The sequence below is a fragment of the Hibiscus syriacus genome, unplaced genomic scaffold (genome assembly GCF_006381635.1).
Source record: "Hibiscus syriacus cultivar Baekdansim isolate YM2019G1 unplaced genomic scaffold, ASM638163v2 tig00110602_pilon, whole genome shotgun sequence".
Taxonomy (NCBI): Eukaryota; Viridiplantae; Streptophyta; class Magnoliopsida; order Malvales; family Malvaceae; genus Hibiscus; species Hibiscus syriacus.
The window spans coordinates 1,918,808-1,930,609 of NW_024062798.1; the positions used below are offsets into that span (position 1 = coordinate 1,918,808).

General features: G+C 38.7%; 1 pseudogene; it reads right to left on the minus strand.

Annotated features, from left to right (window-relative positions):
• Nucleotides 1-2,903: 2,903 nt before the first annotated feature.
• LOC120135200 lies at nucleotides 2,904-10,186 on the minus strand (annotated as a pseudogene).
• Nucleotides 10,187-11,802: the final 1,616 nt, after the last annotated feature.

Sequence of the window (11,802 nt, forward strand, 5' to 3'; positions counted from 1 at the left end):
CGTTGCGATTTTATGTATTATCGTTGCGATTTACGGATACGCGTTGCGATATACGGATACGCATTGCGATTTACCCATACGCGTTGCGATTTACGGATACACGTTGCGATTTACGGATACGCGTTGCGATTTATGTGTTCGCGTTGCGATTTTCATATTCGCGTTGCGATTTTGGAAAATCGCAATGCGAATTTGTACTATCGCATCGCGATTTTCAAGAATCGCGTTGCGATTTTGGAAACTGATTTGCGATTCTGGAAACTGATTTGCGATTCTGGGGATCGCGTTGCGATTTTTATTTCGCGTTGCGATTTTGTTGGTCATTTTGGCAAATCCAAAAAAAGTTGGTTAAAATCGTATATTATAACTTTTTTTTGGTCACTGAGGCGATTTTCTCTTTTATAAATTATGATAAATATATTATTGAATTATTTAAATAATTTCAAAACGGTCACATGACATAAACATTTAATGGAAGGGTTTACGTGACAGTTAAAAAAATTAGTATATTAGGGTATAAGTCCTTGTAAAGTTACATATTCACAGCGTTAGCAACATGTTTTGTTTTTTTCTATTTTGGTTACTACTTGTATATGATTTATTTCCTTGGATTTTCATTTAATCCAATTTGATCCTGATTTTGTTTTTAATTTGTCTAGTGCCTTAATTTGAGTATTAACTTTAAAATCTTTTATTCTAGCCATGTATTAAATTTGTAGATTAAATCCCCTAAATTTTAGAATCAATCAATTTGATCATTAAAATTAACTTTAATTTTTTAATTAGGTCCTATTTTCAATTTAATTTAATAAATTTATTTTTCCAATCAAATTGTGACACATGTCACAATCTTATGATTATAATTTGAATATTAACTACAATATATATATATATATTATATTAATTTTAATATAATATTATAATTTGAATCTTAAATTATTTTTTAATGATTTCTTATATATAATCATTAAAAAATAAATATAAAAACAACAAATTTAGTTTAAAAATATTAAAATCTAAAATCAATTATAAAGAAACTATTAGATTTAGTTTAGTGATTTAAGTGTTATCATATTCTCAATTAACTTTTAATAATATGAAATATTAATTATATCATATTATTTATTAACTATATTATGTCAATTATATCTTCCTGCCATCACAATAATTTCATAATTAATAAAAATCATCTAACTTCACCACAAGCACTCCCCAGCATAAGCCGCGAACTCATGTATATCAAAGTACGTATAAGAGAGAAAGAATATGATTGTGAAAGTATGTTTGAATTCATATTTTATTCGCTTGAAAGATGAGATATTTTCTCACATCTAGGTTCTTATCTTTTGTACGTTTTATAGTTTAGTCACTCTCTTTACTCCTTCAAAGTCCTACCACTAGGGGTGTTCAAAACCATGTACTCGTGTTTTCAGGTATCTGAAATACCAAGTATCTGAAATTTTCGGGTATAAAAATTTCGGCATGTGTCCCAGCCCATTACATCTGAGTACTCCTATTTTCGGGTCACGGGTACCTAGTTTATAATTTTTTTATTTTCTAGAATTATATTATTTTTAAAAAAATATAAAGAAAATTTCGAAATTTAAAATTTAAAGGTCTATAATATATAATCCACACAAAGTTTAAAAAATTATTAAAAATTAAAACAAAAATTATTATTAAATTGCAAATGTTTTGAAGTTAAAATAAATATTTTAAAAAATATTTAGAATGTTAATGTGAAATAATTTAAGTAATTAATAATTTAGAATGTTATGGTGGCAAAATTTAAGAAATGAGAAATTTAGAATGTTAGAGTAAAATAATTTGAGAATTATAAATAAAAATTTAATATAAAATAAAAATAAATAAATATATAATAAATTGGGTATCGGGTATGCGGGTACCCGGTTAAACAACATTTTTTTTTTATATTAAATTGAAATTAGGACCTAATTAAAAATTAAGAATTAAAGTTAATATTGGTGATTAAATTGATTAATTCTAAAATCTATGGGAATTAATCTACAAATTTAATACATGATTATAATAAAAGATTTTAAAGTTAATGCTCAAATTAAGACATTAGACAAATTAAAAACAAAATCAGGATCAAATTGGATTAAACGAAAATCTGAGGAAACAAATCATATACAAGTAGCGACCAAAATGGAAGAAACCAAAGCAGGGTGCCAGCGCTGCAAATATGTAACTTTACAAGTACCTACGCCCTAATTATGCCACTTTTTAATTGCCACGTAAGCGCTTCCTTTAAATGTTAACGTCGTGTGATCATTTTGAATTCATTTAAATAGATAAGTGGTATACTTATCACAATTTTGAAAATAGTGATCATTTCAAGACCTGTCTCATAGTTATGTGGTCATTTATGTAATTTACCCTTTTGAAATGAGTTATCGCATTAATAACATATTCGATCGTGATAAATGTTACAATTCCTTACCTTTTTGGATGGACTAAAGCCATTGGCCAAGCTAGAGTCACAACAAAAAGGGTGTTAAAAGTCTCTCGGAGTCATACTTATCGTTGAGGCACTAAATTGAGGTGCCTTTAATGAACACAAATCCTAATCCTCTGCCCCCTTCCTGTGCCTCTCTTTGTGCCCTATCAATAATATTTTGACACGTCATGTTTTTATTTTTACAGCAAATTTTATGTGAATTTTTTTACCTCTAACTTCACCTTCATTGTTCAGTCTCAAATGCTTCAACCGAAGGGTTGAATCGTCCAATTTATAGCCATTAAACTATAACAAGAATTCATCAAATAGCTTTAGCGTGGTAAAAAGCGTGATAAAATTCAAGGATACACTGCCATAAAGCAAAGCTAGAAGTTGTGAATTTTGCATGCATTACATCATTATTTCTCCATGACAGGAAAGCGACAAAGAAACTCTTTATTTGCGACAAAGTACATATTTTCAATCCAAGAGATGTTAACTTTTCAACCCTCGTTACCTTTCTTCTTCCATGGAGATTACAGAGGAGGGACACTTTGTTCATTTCTAAAGAAATTCATTGGATCAACCATGGTCTTCACTTGTGCCAATCTTTTGAAGTTGTCTTTGTAATATTTCCGACCCCAGATGCTTGCTTGTTCGTAGCTTGTGTACCCAACGTTGTTGGTTCCGATGTCCAGATCCCTGTAATTGTAATACGCTTCACTCGGTGATTTCGATGCATAAGTTCCCAAGTAACTGTGTAGTCTTCGGATCCAGCTTATGTATTTTCCTTCATCTTCTCCGTTTGTCCATCCCACAAGGTACGAGGCTTGGTACAAGTTGCCTGCTCTATGCGGGTATGGATGTTCATTTTCTGCAATCTGTTCCATTCTCCCACCAAAAGCCACCATCAGCATCAGAGCAACGTCGACTTCTTTCTCAAGAAACCTCGACATTATCCCTCCAATCCGCTTTCGGGAATCGGTTCCTTCACGAAGTCGGATTTGGCTTTGAAAGTCGGTCTTGCAAGAGCTGTTCTATTAAGCATAATCTCCAGACTTTGTGTCGGAACTCCGCCGAAGTAAAGAACGGATTCAGCCCAGCTCAGTTGCAGGCAATCTTTTTTAGTTAATCCAAGCTCCGGAAATTTTTCTTGAACCAATGGAATCAGCTTATCAACCCCACCGAGAAACAATCCTTTGAAGGCAGCCTGAACTGTTCTCTTCCCTGCTTGAGTCGAATTCACCTTCGTTATCGTAACGTCGGTGAACAAATCATCGGAAAGCTTGTGAGCAACGTATTGCCATCGATGAAGAATCTTGGTTACGTTTTGTTCCAAGATCTTGTTCACTGTATACACAGTAACAACAGGTGGAACTTGGACTAGCTTTACTTTCCAAGCGAGAACAATCCCAAAGGTATTTCCTCCACCTCCACGAATCGCCCAAAACAAATCTTCCCCCATTGATTTTCTGTCGAGAACTCTTCCATTAACATCGATTAACAGAGCATCGATCACATGATCCGCGGCAAGACCGTATTTTCTCATCAATATACCATACCCGCCTCCACTAAAATGCCCGCCGACGCCCACGGTGTGACAATGATGCAGGGGGATCCGAGACAGATGATGCTGAGCTGTCAGATTGCACGTTGATGGCGCTGAGATACCATGAGTTGGCAGATCAGCGCAAATGCGGGAATTGATTGTGACATGTTCCTCATTGGGGTCGTTTTGAGTATGTTTCAATCTTTTGGCCATAACTTTGGCTACAGGTGTCAGAATGCGTATAAGACCCCAATCCAGAAAGCTCTTTTCAACGCGCACGCTCTCCACATTGAGCTACGCTCCATGTGGCCTTTTTTTCAACCTCAAATTCTGCCGTTTTCCCCTCCGAATCACTAGATTTAGTTATTTTTTACTATTTATGGTAATATTTCGATTGTTAATTAGGAAGTCAATTTAAATCCGATTTAGGCCGGATTTTTGGGAGATTGCTTATTTTATTTCGAATTTAAATTTAGAGTGATTTTCGAGATTTTGCTATTTTTGGCAAAATTCGAATAAAGACGATTTTTTTGCTATAACAGTCCGGCTTGTGGACTGCTTTTTGACAGTTTTGATTTTATAATATCTTATTAAACCCTAGAGACTTTTTCTCTGGTTTTTGGGCGAATTTTCTCTTGTGAATCGTCTGTCGGAGCTAGCCTACAGGATAATCACTATTCTGTCTAGCGTCAGTTGGTATCAGAGCTTCAACATCTTCTTGGGAAATTTCACCAGTTTCAATGGCTGGAGGTCGTGGTCGTGGTTGTCGTGAGCAGGTTCCGAATGAGGAAGCCCAACGCCGTGATCGCAGCGTTCAGGATGTGATGATTGCGGATTTGCAGAGGCAAGTCGCAGAATTAACCCAGCGCATGGCGGCACAGGATTTCGAGGATCGTGAGGCCTCTGATCACGATACCAATTCCACTTTCGAAAACCCATATCACAATCGCGCAGGATTCCGGGGCGCAGGATTCCGGGAGCACCGTGGTCGGGAGGAGCGTCATGGAGACCTCGGTTTTCGGGTCGATCTCCTTGAGTTTTCTGGTACATTACAGGCCGAGGGATTCGTGGATTGGATTAATGAAGTGGAGCGTATTTTTGAATATAAGGAAGTCCCCGATCGTGTGAAAGTGAAACTGATCGCCATCAAACTCAAGGGCAGAGCATCTGCGTGGTGGGAACAATTACGACGTTCACGAGAAAGACAGGGCAAAGCCAAGATCACTGATTGGGAGAAGATGAAAAAGAAGATGAAGGGCCACTTCCTTCCCTTTGGCTACACGCAAACCTTATTTCAGCGACTTCATGCGTTGAGGCAGGGCGCGCGATCAGTCGATGATTACACGGAGGAGTTTTACCAATTGGTCGCCCGGAACGATTTATCTGAGACGGAGGAGCAAATGGTGGCGCGATATTTGGGGGTTTACGCCAGTCCTTGCAAGATGTCCTCAGCCTTTATTCATTGTGGAGTGTTTCGGAAGCATACCAGCGTGCACTTGCTGTTGAAAAACAGCAAAACAGGAGACCAGTGATCAGGAGCGATCACAACAGTCGACCAGTTCGCCCTCAAGAGTCCCGTCCTGCTCAGCAGCCACCGCAGGGTAATTCTAACCCTACTATTAGATGTTTTCGTTGTGGTGAACAAGGGCATAGGGCGACTGATTGCAGGAAGCCTGCTAGTCAAAAGGGCAAAAATTTGTTGATTGAGGAAAACGTGGAAGACGAGACTGAGGAGATTGGCGAACCCGTGTATGACGATGATGAGACTGATGATGTGCTGTATGGAGATGGTCATGAGACTCTGGTCGTTCGCAAGAGTCTACTTACCCCCAAGGGCGATTCAGGGGACGATTGGTTGAGAACCAATATTTTCCACACGACTTGCACAGTTGCAGATAAAGTCTGCAAAATGATCATTGACAGCGGCAGTTGTGAGAATGTAGTGTCCGAGGAGGTTGTCCAGAAATTACAGTTGAAGACGGACCGTCATCCTAAGCCATACAAGTTGTCATGGCTAAATAAAGACAGTGAGGTAACAGTTGATAGGCGATGCCTCGTGTCTTTTTCAATTGGTAGAAAATATTTTGATAATGCCTGGTGTGATGTTGTGTCTATGGATGCGTGTCATATATTGTTGGGTCGACCTTGGCAGTATGATCGCAGTGTCATTCATGATGGACGGAAGAATACATATTCCCTTAGCATCAAGGGAAAAAAGATTGTGTTGGCACCCCGACGGGAAGGACTTACTCCTACCCCAGTAACCCATAATACTAATCTGCTTTCTATGTCCAAGTTTTTAGATGAGATTGAGCATGGCGGCATGGTCTATGCCTTACTACCTTGCGAGAACAATGCAGTAGACGTGGATACAGATTTACCAGTAGAGGTGCAGCGGCTGCTAGCAGAATTCTCTAACTTTATGCCAGAGGATCTTCCTCCTGGACTACCACCTATGAGGGATATTCAGCATCAAATTGACCTTGTTCCTGGGTCAAGTTTGCCAAATCGACCAGCATATCGCCTCAGTCCCAAGGAGGCCGAAGAGTTGCAGCGACAGGTGGAAGAGTTGTTGGAGAGGGGCTATATCCGAGAGAGTATGAGCCCATGTGCAGTCCCTGCTCTGTTAGTGCCAAAGAAAGATGGTTCTTGGCGTATGTGTGTTGACAGCCGAGCGATCAACAGAATTACAGTGAAGTACCGGTTTCCAATTCCCCGTCTAGATGATATGTTGGATCAGCTATCTGGTTCTAAGATCTTCTCAAAAATTGACCTTAAGAGCGGTTACCACCAAATCAGAATAAGGCCTGGAGATGAGTGGAAGACGGCGTTTAAAACGCCACAAGGGTTGTATGAGTGGATGGTCATGCCTTTTGGGTTATCCAATGCGCCCAGTACATTCATGAGATTTATGCATCAGGTCTTGCGGCCTTTTATGGGGAAATTTGTTGTAGTTTACTTCGATGATATCCTCGTTTATAGTCCGACATGGACTTCACACTTCGATCACCTCCGTGCTGTTTTTGAGATGCTGAAAACGGAGTGCTTGTTTGTCAATCAAAAGAAGTGTTCTTTCTTCACTACTTCTGTGACTTTTCTTGGTTTTGTTGTGTCTACTGATGGTGTTCATGCAGATCAGTCAAAGATAGATGCAGTCTTGGAGTGGCCCAGACCAAGAACCTTACATGACATCCGAAGTTTCCATGGCTTGGCGTCTTTTTACCGTCGATTCATTAGAAATTTCAGTACTCTGATCGCCCCTATCACAGAGTGCCTCAAGGGGCGTGATTTCCAGTGGTCTGAGGAGGCAGAGGCCAGTTTTCAACTGGTCAAGCAGAAGATGACCGAGGCTCCAGTTTTGGCACTTCCAGATTTTGACAAAGTGTTCGAGGTAAATTGTGATGCATCTGGCGTTGGCATTGGTGGTGTTCTGAGTCAGGCAGGTCATCCGGTTGCTTTTTTCAGTGAAAAGCTATCGGGATCAAAGAAAAATTATTCCACTTATGATCTGGAGTTCTATGCCATAGTTCAGTCCCTGAAGCATTGGCGTCACTACCTAGTACAGAAGGAGTTTATTCTGTTTACCGATCATGAGGCCTTGAAGTACATCAATGTCCAACACAAGCTGAGTAGACGTCATGCCAAGTGGGTAGCATACTTGCAATAATTCACTTTTACGCTGAGGCACCAAGCATGGAGTTTGAACCGCGTCGCAGATGCCCTGAGCCGTCGTACCTTACTTCTCACCACCATGAGTACTAAAGTTGCAGGATTTGAGATGTTCACAGATATGTATGCAGCTGATCCTTCCTTTGGAAGGATATTTCAGGAGGTAACTGAGGGTCACCGTCATGATTTTGTTTTGCATAATGGGTATCTGTTTCGTGGATTACAATTGTGCATTCCAGATTGTTCATTGAGGCAGCAAATTATAAGTGAACTCCATAATGAGGGACACTTTGGCCGAGATAAGACATTGGCCCTTATCTCTTCTGAATTTTATTGGCCCAAGTTGACTAGTGATGTGGCCCATTATGTGGACCGTTGTTATGTGTGCCAGCGGTCTAAGGGAGTTCTCACCAATGCGGGATTGTACACTCCCTTATCTGTTCCTGAAGCTCCTTGGTTCGATGTCAGCATGGATTTTGTACTAGGCTTACCCCGCACCCAAAGGGCCTCTGATTCTATCTTTGTTGTGGTTGACAGGTTTTCCAAGATGGCTCATTTTGTAGCTTGCAGAAAGACTATGGATGCTGACCGGATTGCCCATCTCTATTTCAAGGAGATTGTGCGTTTACATGGTATTCCTCGATCCATCACTTCAGATCGTGATACTAAGTTCATCAGTCATTTCTGGAAGAGCCTGTGGGGGAAACTGGGAACGCAGTTGAATTTCAGTAGCGCCTACCACCCCCAGACGGATGGCCAGACTGAGGTGGTGAACCGAAGTTTGGGAAACCTTTTAAGGTGTTTGGCAGGAACGAAGCCGAAGCAGTGGGATTTGGCATTGCCTCAGGCAGAATTTGCCTACAACAGATCAAAAAACAGAACCACAGGTTTAAGCCCATTTGAGATTGTCTATGGTCAGAACCCATCCGGGGTGTTGGACTTAGCCCCTATTCCACGTATAGGACGTTTCAGTCCTAAAGCAGATGAGATGGCAAAGTATCTTCGGGGTATCCATGAGCAGGTGAAACAGACCATTCATGAGAGCAATACCAAGTACAAGACTCGGGTCGGCAATCATCGTCGTCAGGTACTTTTTGATGTTGGTGATTTTGTTTGGGTTGTATTAACTCGTGATCGTTTTCCTGTTGGTGAGTATAATAAGCTTAAGGATCGGAAGATTGGACCTTGTGAGGTCGTGCAGAAGATCAATGATAATGCTTACAGGTTGCGACTTCCCTGTCACTTGAAGACTTCTGATGTCTTTAATGTGAAGCACCTGAGTCATTGTTTTGTGGATCCTGATGACACTACTCTGAACTCGAGGACGAGTTCTTTCCAACCCGGGGTGACTGATGCAGGGGGATCCGAGACAGATGATGCTGAGCTGTCAGATTGCACGTTGATGGCGCTGAGATACCATGAGTTGGCAGATCAGCGCAAAGACGGGAATTGATTGTGACATGTTCCTCATTGGGGTCGTTTTGAGTATGTTTCAGTCTTTTGGCCATAACTTTGGCTACAGGTGTCAGAATGCGCATAAGACCCCAATCCGGAAAGCTCTTTTCAACGCGCACGCTCTCCACATTGAGCTACGCTCCATGTGGCCTTTTTTTCAACCTCAAATTCTGCCGTTTTCCCCTCCGAATCACTAGATTTAGTTATTTTTTACTATTTATGGCAATATTTCGATTGTTAATTAGGAAGTCAATTTAAATCCGATTTAGGCCGGATTTTTGGGAGATTGCTTATTTTATTTCGAATTTCAATTTAGAGTGATTTTCGGGATTTTGCTATTTTTGGCAAAATTCGAATAAAGACGCTTTTTTTGCTATAACAGTCCGGCTTGTGGACTGCTTTTTGACAGTTTTGATTTTATAATATCTTATTAAACCCTAGAGACTTTTTCTCTGGTTTTTGGGCGAATTTTCTCTTGTGAATCGTCTGTCAGAGCCAGCCTACAGGATAATCACTATTCTGTCTGGCGTCAGACAAACACCAGCAGGGAAGGCGAGGGTCTTAGTTTTAGTAGCGATTCCGTATTACAATTCACCTAGAGTTGCACCGAATTCAACCCAGGCAACTTCGTTCTCCACGTCAACCTTAACTGCTCGGAAGTTGAGCAAATCAAGGATGACGAATGGAACTTCGGAAACATAAGAAAGACCCTCGAAATCATGACCGCCGCTTAGAATTCTAATCTGCAACCCATGCTTCTTGGAGCAATAAATTGTTGATTGGATATGGGATATTTGCAGTGCCGTGACGATGAGAAGGGGTTTAGGGGTTGTTGGTGTGATGAACCTGGTGTTCTGAATGTAAGAATTCAAAACAGAATAAAATGAGGGATCGCTTCGCATGTAAATGACTTTAGAAATGGTGGAAGAGTTTGCTGAACGAAGATGAAGACAATTGAGGAAATCCCCATGAGGATCAGCAAAAGTTGAACCAATCAATGAGATCAGGACAACTAAAACAAATGGAAGCAAAGCAAAGTGAGCCAACTTCATTGTCTTGAGCTGGTTGGTTATGAGCATACAATTGTGTTGTAGTTCACATATTTATAGGATCTTTCATATTCCTTCCTACCTTGCTCATCTATTTTAAAATTAGCATTTTTGAATTAATTATATTATACATCTTCATTTTAAATTATCAATAAAATTTTAAATACTTTTATTTTATTCTCAAATTATGCATCTTATTTTAAATTAGAACTCAAACTTTTTAACGTTTCAATTTCTTTCCCAAACTATGACTCATGTTCTAAATTGGTCCTCAAACTTTTGAATATTTAAATTTCATCCCAAGCTATCGGTATATGACAATCACATCCCATGTTAATAAAATCATCAGGACAATCTATACTATTATATGTTAAAAAAAACATGCTAGGAATATGGGCATATTCACCTAACATTTGACGAATTAATAATTTGTTTTATATAAGATATTCGCATTCATAAACAATCTATCAAATTCATTAAAAATTAATCAATTTGTTGGTAGGAATGCAAAGTCTGCACTCAGTCAAATTGTCTAAATGACTACTCCCATTAGTCAAATATATATATTTATACACATCAAAGTAATCTTTTGTATTTTCATGGGTAAACCACGTTTTTAGTCATTCAAGTTTATCTATATTAGTATTTTGATTGCTCGACTTTTGAACTTCTCTCTTTTCTCTCACTCGCCCGTTAACATCATTTAATTTTTTTTTGGTGAATTTATGCATAAAAGACCTAAAACTTTCCTCTCTAACTTAGATTTTTGAACTCCCTTTGATTCACTGATGTCATAATATTTATTCTAAATCGAAAATATGAAGAGGTCGAGAACCAAGAGAAAAGTAATTATCTTGATTCTACGTTCAAGTTCCTAAACCTTAAACCCTATTATGAATATAATTGAATAGAAGGTTGCTTTTAAGTGATCACTTGTTAGGCTGCAACCCGTAATGTTTCTTCTCAATCAACCTCCCCTACATGTTTTTTTAAGGTCTTCTACTTAGTTTAATTGATTTTTTTTTTGTATAAATAGTCTTAGGATGTGGTTGTGAGCTTGAATCAATGGTATATGATTTGTTTTCTTTGCATACGGTTGAGACGTGCAATCCAGATTATAAAATAAGCACGTCCAAAGCCTATTCCAAAAAATGTTAGGTAAAGCAATTTATTAATTCAAGTCGACTTACAATACAAATTTGTGTAAGTTGACTATGCTTTTTAAATGGATAAATTTTGAAATATATATTAAAGAGAATATAAATTCAGTGACCGAAAATGCCTTATAATATACGATTTTAATCAACTTTTTTTGGATTTACGAAAATGACCAACAAATTCGAAACGCGAACTCCAATTTCGCAACACAATTTCCAATTTCGCAACACGAATTTGTAATTCGCAACACAAAAGTCAAATTCGCAAAGCGTGTTTATTTTCGCAACGCGAATTTTATTTTCGAATTCGAAACACAATATTAATTTCGCAACACAAATGTAAACAGTATAATTGCAACTCATAACCTAAAACCCAAAATCACAACTCAGTCTCATCTCCATCTCTCACTCTCTACGGCGAAATCCGTCCCCATCTCCAGCGAAATCCGTCTATCTCCATCT